The sequence below is a fragment of the Arachis ipaensis genome, chromosome B3, assembly GCF_059453495.1.
Source record: "Arachis ipaensis isolate K30076 ecotype BB chromosome B3, ASM5945349v1, whole genome shotgun sequence".
Lineage (NCBI taxonomy): Eukaryota > Viridiplantae > Streptophyta > Magnoliopsida > Fabales > Fabaceae > Arachis > Arachis ipaensis.
Genome location: NC_142438.1, coordinates 10115751 through 10124387, shown reverse-complemented (window position 1 = coordinate 10124387; position 8637 = coordinate 10115751). Strand labels below are relative to the sequence as shown.

The following is an 8637-nucleotide window of genomic DNA, read 5'->3' as shown; positions in this document are numbered from 1 at the left end:
AATAAAATTTATCTAAGCTGTATCCGGTCACTAAATTTAAAGTGCTCTAAATTAATGAGTTAACCAGCAGCACATATGAAAATTAATATGACACATTGCTTAAACACCAAGTTCGATATTTGATGGTGGGAGCACACTTTTCGACTTCAGGGAACAAAGCATCAAATACATAGGACATGATAATGCACACGCCAGTTCTTGAGGGAATAAACCATTAGCCTAATGGCGCTTCCCGTTCGAAGCATGTGCTACTGACTAAAAGGCCTCCAGCCCCTACCAAAATAGCACTCTCGGAGCCGACTGGGCTTGGAGCGAACATCGACCTTGTAACACAGACCAACATCATCAACAACGTCGACTTGATCAGGTTTAGTCCCAAAAGCCCTTTGAACAAAATTGATCGGGAGGGTCTACAAAACAAATGAGAGAAAATGGTTTAAGAGTAAGACGTGGTGACTACGTAGATGTAGACATGGAGGACGAAAACCGACATAAACCAAACACGGAAACATGGAACGACTGAATAAATCCTTACCAGAATATACTCGTCAGCTTGGTATTTTGTAATCTTTTTGTCGACAACAACAGTCTCACATTTTGGCAGCAAGCTGTGAAGTGCTCCGGGGTAGGCAAGTGAATAATGACCAAGCATTGAAGTAAAGGCGCGATAGTCAAGAGGTTTGGCAACAAAAGTAGTAACAAAAGTCAAATACATTTCGAGAAGCAACGACAACATGGGTAAAATTTGTATGGTTGATGCGAACTGGATGGTGTATGTATCACCCTTGGGATATATTGCTGAAGGCAAATTAGAATGGATTGAATCTGGTAACAACAAATCCTCATCATCAGGCAAAGTGGGCACAAAATAAGCGGCAAAATTGATATAAATATTCCCTAATAGTTCAGCTACAAGCCTACAGCTAAAGGGTGGTCCCAGGATACTCCGCCATCTGGGAAACGCGCATTCGCATCTAGCACATGGAATATAACGAACTCGGCATTACCGACATAGGCCATAAAGAACCAGCATCTTCCCTTGATGGTAAAGGCATTAATTAATTGAGGAAACCCTCCCACTATTAAGCAAAGAGAAGGAGTCTTGTGGAGCAGCATGGTGAATCGACGGCCTGAGAAATCGACAAATCTAACCTCATCTGGCAGTTCAGACCGAAATTCACCATAAAAATTTGGGGGAAGAGCAACCGTGGCCTGAAAGTAAAATTCGTGGTTACTACAATAATTTGTCCATCAATCACATATCATAATCTCTGCATCATACACTTATGTGACGAAAGAAAGAGATGCACCAAGCAGGAGTCCACACAACAAAAATGCATCTGCGTGCAACTATTGAGAGGAAAAAGCTAGACATGTTCCCCGAAATATAAACGAGCATGAAACATAAACGGGCAGCAGCGGAAATAGCAGTGACTCCATTAGCCAGCAAAATAGTGGTAATCACAAACACAAAAAAAATGAACGAATGAATTGTGCCAAAGCAAAGATAGAGGTTACCAACATACCCAGTATCAAGCAGGTAAGCACGAGTAACCCAGCAAGATTGAAACGATGTTTGTGGGAGGCTGGGTAAGAAACTATACTGAAAGGACCACCAATCTCGTGGGAAAAGGGATGGAAAGGACCGGGGACAAAACAAAATAAGCTTGCTTGGCCGGAGATAACCACGAAAAGAGCTTTAACATGCAACAGAAATGGTTAGCCAACTCACCTTTTGTTAAAACAATGATGCATGCGAGCAAATGAGCTAGAATGGCTAACAGATGAAGAAGCAATTTTGAACGGGGAAGAAATTTTACAGTTCTCTTTTTTGGGTTAAAAGGAATGGGAGAGAAGAATGGAAAAGTCAAAGTAGTAAATACAATAATTAAATGGAAGCATCTGGTAAGGTGTGTAGGTAATAAAATTAATTTAAGTGTTGAACAGGAGATAAGCCTCAAAATGGTCCCTGAAGTTACCCTCGAGTCTCATAGTGATCCCTGAAGTTAAAAATTACTCATATTCATCCCTGAAGTTACACTCCGGAACTCAGACTCGTCCTTCCGGTCAATTTCGTCCAGCTGGTGCAACCGGAAAGCTGACATGGACTTGTTGGTGACATGCTGTCAGCACAATGGCTAGCTGACGTGGCAACGTAAACTGTTTTGACTCAATTTGGTCCCTAAATTGAGGTTAAAAACCCGAACTCCTAATTGACTCTCTTCTCCATCACACACTCTCTTCTCCTCTCTTCTCCATCGCACCAGAGGTGACTCTCCTCTATTGCTTCTCCTACAGTGTCTTCTACATCTTCAAAAACCACACATTATGGCTAGCGCGAACAACGCAGCTGGGAGCTCTAACAACCCACGATCATTTGGAAGCATCATGAGGAGAATGAATAGAAACAGAGATGCACGTCTACCAGAATGGTGTGAGTGCGGGTTGAGACCAGTGTTGTGATGGTCAGCGACGGATTCTAATCCAGGGAGACCGTTCGTGGGTTTTCCAAACTACAATGTAAGTGTTTGATGCTATTGTTTGCTATAATTTTGGATGTAAACTTGGTTGATTCACTTTCCAGGGTGCAGACTGCAGGTAAGAGGTGGTGTGGGTTGTTTCTGTGGGTGGATAAAATTCTGGAAGAAGATGCGGTAACATGTGATGGTAGAACAAGCTCTTAAAATGACAACGAAGAATGTGATTATAAGTAAAACAAGCTCTGTTTCATATTAGATATGCAGAGAATCATATGTATGTGATTGCATATGCAATTGTCCCTGTTGAAAATATTAAAAACTGGAGGTGGTTCTTGGAATTACTTCATGAAGACTTGGGAGATTATAAGCAAAACAAGCTCTGTTTCATATCAGATAAGTAGAAGGTACATTTTAGAAATTTATTTGTTGTTGTATAATTAGTATTGGCTGTTGTGATAATAGAATAAGTGAGAAGATATTCATTATAGGGTAGTTGGATCACTGCTTATATAATGAACTGCTGTGTATATAATGAACTACTGCTTTACTTAGTAGATGGACTAATGCTTGATGAACTGCTGTGTATATAATGAACTGATTTGTATGTAAAGAATAGGGACCATTTTGATGTCACTTATAACACTGAAGGGACCATTCTGATGTCACTTATGTAACTCTAGAGCTGCTAATGAGGATGCTGCTGTTGCTACAGAGGCTGCTACTGCCCAACCCCTTGCTGCTAATGGTGGTGAAGCCACCCTTGTCCCACAACCCCCACCAAAATTCAGCTTGAACTCAGTCAACTACCCTTGTCACAAACTGATGACTCTCAATAGGTTCAAAAAATTAGATGACATTCATTTTATTATGTGCATGTTCTTATGCACTTTTACTAACTATTTTACATGTCTTCACTAATAGGTTTTGCCTTCTCCTGTGCGACCACCAAAACTCCCTCCCAAAAAGAAGTCCTCCAAACAAGAAAAGGCAACTCCAGGAAGCAACAATCAAGCAGCAACCACCCAACCAGCAACCAGTTAACCCGCAACAAATCATCCATCTCATCCTATGCAAGGTGCATCACAGGGGACCGTTACAAGGCTTGCTAACTTCATGAAGTTTGTTTCCAACCTTGGATTCAGACTACCCAAAAACAAAAGATGAAGACTAGGATTATTACGTTTAGGAGAAGATTATTTTATTTATCTATTTTGATGAAGTAGCGTGCTTTCTGAATTTCGAACACAGTGTTGGGGATTTTAGTGTTCAAAACTTGTGTTCTCAATATGTTCAGAACTTTGATATACTTGTTGAATATTGCCCTGACTCTGTAATGCCTATTTTAAATATGTTTTCTGCATTATGAATATATGAATATGGATTATGACTCCCTTGAATTGAGCTGTGACAGATTTTTTTTCTTGGTCTCTGATATGCAATTAAGATTAATTCCATTAGATGAATCCATTAGTAGTGCAAGAACAATTATTTACATATAACCTCTTGTTTATTCAAATTCTAAATTATTCTTACACAGTCATGTCAAACAGTTTAATCTGCATTTCTTTCAACCAAAAGGACAGGTACAAGTACATGAACAGAACAACATATGCATATCCCATGTCACATTTTTTTTGCTAAATACAATTGACTCTGTTGCCTATCCAACCTTAAGACAAGAACAACAACTATAATCAGTAGCAGCAGCATACATGTAAACAGCGAAATCCCCCCTATTTTGAGAACTAACTTCAGAATCTAATCTTCATCCTCCATTCTTTGTTGTCATTTGAAGAGCTTGTTCTACCATCACATATTACCGTATCTTCTTCCAGAATTTTATCCACCCATAGAAATAACTCACACCACCTCTTACCTGCAGTTTGCACCCAGGAAAGTGAATCAACCAAGTTTACATCCAAAATTACAGCAAACAACAGCATCAAACACCTACATTGTAGTTTGGGCAACCCACGAACGGTCTCCTTGGATTAGAATCCGTCGCTGACCATCACAACACTGGTCTCGACCCGCACCCACACCATTCTGGCAGACGCGCATATCTGTTTCTATTCATTCTCCTCATGATGCTTCCAAATGATCGTGGGTTGTTGGAGCTCCCAGCTGCGTTGCTCGCGCTAGCCATAACGTGTGAATTTTGAAGATGGAGAAGACACTGTAGAGGAGAGTCACCTCTGGTGCGATGGAGAAGAGAGGAGAAGAGAGTGTGCGATGGAGAAAAGAGGAGAAGAGAGTCAATTGGGGGTTAGGGTTTTTAACCTCAATTTAGGGACCAAATTGAGTCAAAACAGTTTATGTTGCCATGTCAGCTAGCTGTTGTGCTGACAGCGTGTCACCAACGAGTCCAAGTCAGCTTTTCGATTGCGCCAGCTGGACGAAGTTAGCCGGAAGGACGAGTCTGAGTTCCGGAGTGCAACTTCAGGGATGAATATGAGTAATTTCTAACTTCAGGGATCACTATGAGGCTCGACGGTAACTTTAGGGACCACTTTGAGACTTATCTCAATAGTTGGGCCATACCAACTAATAAATATTAGCTATTCAGCTTCTGGTAATAACAATCACCATCGATATATTCAATCTTCTTGGTCTAAGAAATTTTCAAGTCGGTTAAAATATTCACCAGAAAAGATGCTGCTTATTGTTTGCCTTGCTACTTGTTTGGTAAACATTATGGTGCTCGCAATGATGGAAAAATACATTTTCAGAGTTAGGATTTAGTAATTGGAAGAAAGTAAACAATGGACTGAATTACGCATTTGTATGTCACGAGGGTTCTAGTCCTAATAATTCTCCCTATAATTTATGTGTGAAATCTTGTGATGATTTAATGGCTTAATCTAAGCATATAGACAAAGTTCTTGATAGGCATAGTGATGAAACTATTTCAAATAATCGCTTAAGATTGAAGATATCTATTGATGCTATTCGATGGATTACATTTCAAGCATGTGCATTTAGAGGCGGCAATGAAAGTCCTGGATCTTTGAATAGGAAAAATTTTATTGAGTTGATTAAACTTTTAGCTTCGTGTAATCAAAATGTTAATAATGTTATCCTTGAAAATTTTCCTAGAAATGCTCAATATATATCTCCCAGTGTTCAAAAAGATATATTGCATATCTTTGCTAGAAAACTGCGTGGAACAATTCGAGAAGAAATTGGTAATTCTAAATTTTGTTTAATTATTGATGAAGCAAGAGATTAGTCAAAGCGAGAACAAATGTCTGTGGTTTTAAGATTTGTAGACAAGCATGATTGTGTTAAAGAAAGATTTTTTGATCTTATACATGTTTCTGATACGTGTTCTTTGACATTGAAAACAGAAATTTCATCAGTTCTTTTTCATCATAATCTTGATGTTCAAAATCTTTGGGGACAAGGTATGATAGAGCTAGTAATATGCGTGGTGAATGAAATGGATTCCAAGCTCTATTTTTGAAAGATTGCCCATTTTCTTATTACATTCATTGTCTTGCTCATCGATTAGAATTAGAACTTATTTCTGCAGCCAAAGAAGTTTGCTATGTTCATCAATTCTTTTCAAAACTTACACTAATTATGAATATTGTGACTATTTCTCCTAAACGTCATGATCAGTTAAGGGTTGCTCAAGCAAATAATGTTGCAAACTTAATTGCCAATGATCAAATTGTGACAGGTAGTGGACTTAATCAAAGAGTTGAAAATACTAGATGGGAGTCTCATTTGAATTCTGTACGTAGCTTGCTATGCATGTTTGATTCTACTTGTGAAGTTCTTCAAAAAACACTGAAGAAGGCAATTTTTTCACTCATGGTAATGTTAGTGCTGCTTATGATGCTATCACATCCTTTAAATTTGTCTTTGTTTTGCATTTGATGAGAAATATTTTGGAAGTTGTTAGTCATGATCTTTATCAAGCTTTGCAATGAAAAAATCAAGACATATTGAATGTTTTAACTCTGGTTTTCTACTACCAAGACTTTAATCCGAAGAATGAGAGAATCATGTTGAGAGGCTTTCATAAAAGAAGTTATATTATTTTGTGAGAAACATGAAGTTGAAGTTCCTGATATGAATGCATTGCATATTCCTAGAAGAGGCCAAACTCGCAAAATTGTTAACCAAATTTCAGTGGAGCATCATTACCATGTTAATTTATTTATGGCTGTAATTGATACACAATTGCAAGAGCTTAATGGAAGATTCAATGATAATATGGTAGAATTACTTACTTTAAGTTCAACTTTAGATCCTAGAGATAATTATAAGTTCTTCAGTATCAACAAAGTAGTATGTGAATTAGTAGAACGTTAATGGTTTTATCTGTGACTTCAGTGACCAAGAGAAATTTTGTAACAACCGCCCTTCTAGAAACAAAATTTAAATTTCAAAGTTTGAAAATCGGTTAGGAGATAAGATTAGAATTTTGAAATTTTAGATAGGAACCTAGTAACCGCCCTCAGTTTGAAATTTAAAATATCCCAACCACCCCATCCCCAGACGTATATAAATAGGGGAGCACCCATAGGTAGAAAATCACTCCTCTCAATATCAATCCTCTCCCTTCTCTCTCTACAAAGAAATAATATTCTGTGTGCACACACAAGAGGCAGGCTCGAAGAAGCGTTAGGAAAAAGAGTAGGGAATTATGTCTTTCTTACTTATCTTGGCATGTAGTATGCTTTATTTTGTTTTCTTCCATCCATGCATGGCTATCACCTTTCATGTATTTTATGGCATGAATTATTCTTTGTTTATCTCTCATCTACATTAAGCATGATTATCTATTTTGTCAATTATACCCTCTGGAAATCCATTAATATGTATCCCATATCTTTTCTATGTGTATTTACATAACCCTTTAATTATTATTCATTTTATGTTGAGATTACATGCCCCTTTATAACATTTTATTTAATTATTTAACATTCCCCAATTTTACTATGTGCCCTTACGTGACCTTTGATACCATTACCTTATTATTATTCCTTTTATGTTGAGAGTACATGCCCCTTTATAACATTTTATTAAATTATTTAACATTCCCTAATTTTACTATGTGCCCTTATATGACCTTTGATACCGTTACCTTATTATTATTCCTTTTATGTTGAGAGTACATGCCCCTTTATAACATTTTATTAAATTATTTAACATTCCCTAATTTTACTATGTGCCCTTACATGACCTTTGCTAACCGTTACATTATTATTATTCCTTTAATATCGAGAGTACATGCTCCTTTTTATATCTTGTTCAAGGAACCCTATTTTATTATATGCAACTAAATAACCCCTTATATCATTATTGTTCCTTTATTTTAAAGATCAAGGGTACATACTTTTTATAATATCTAATCCAAATATTTCAAACATTCACCTTCTTACTATATGCACTTAGATTATACTTTTTACATTATATCATTAATATCCTCTTAGGGTCAAAAGTATATGTTTTCTTATAATTGTTTTATTCAGCTAATTAATATCCTATTTTTTATAATGTACATCTATTTTATACCCCTCTAGGGATGAGAGTACCTACTTTCGTATAAAATCTTATTCAAACATGCTTATTTTATCATGATATATGCCTCTCCTCTCGCATGGTTCATTCTTGTATATGCCTAAATAACCGTACTTGTTAAAGAACCGAGGGAATGATCCTTCGGTAAGGGAAGGTGACCCCCAAAGACAAGATAATCGAGATGATCCTTCGGTAAGGGAAGGTGATCGAAAAACGTTTGGGATAAGAACCTTCGGTAAGAGAAGGGGACTATCCCATCAATTTTATATAATAAGATATCTTTTTATATGACTCCATTCTTGTGTATGTCTAAATAACCTTGATTGTAAATTAAACTGAGGGAATGATCCTTCGGTAAGGGAAGGTGACCCCCAAAGACAAGATATCGATATGATCCTTCGATAAGGGAAGGTGATCGATCGAGATGATCCTTCGGTAAGGGAAGGTGATCGCCAAAACGTTTGGGATAAGAACCTTTGGTAAGGGAAGGGGACTCCCACTTATACCGGTTTGAGCTCAATACCCTCCATATAAGTTATAAATTAAGAAAGAAAGAAGGCACGAATGAAAGCTTGAGTTCTATGTTTTCCTTAGATTTAATTATGATTATGTTGATGTTATCCTT

General features: G+C 37.3%; 1 pseudogene; it reads right to left on the bottom strand.

Moving 5' to 3' along the window:
- Positions 1-248: 248 nt before the first annotated feature.
- Positions 249-1116, bottom strand: LOC148569811 (uncharacterized; annotated as a pseudogene).
- Between the last annotated feature and the right edge of the window lie 7521 nt (positions 1117-8637).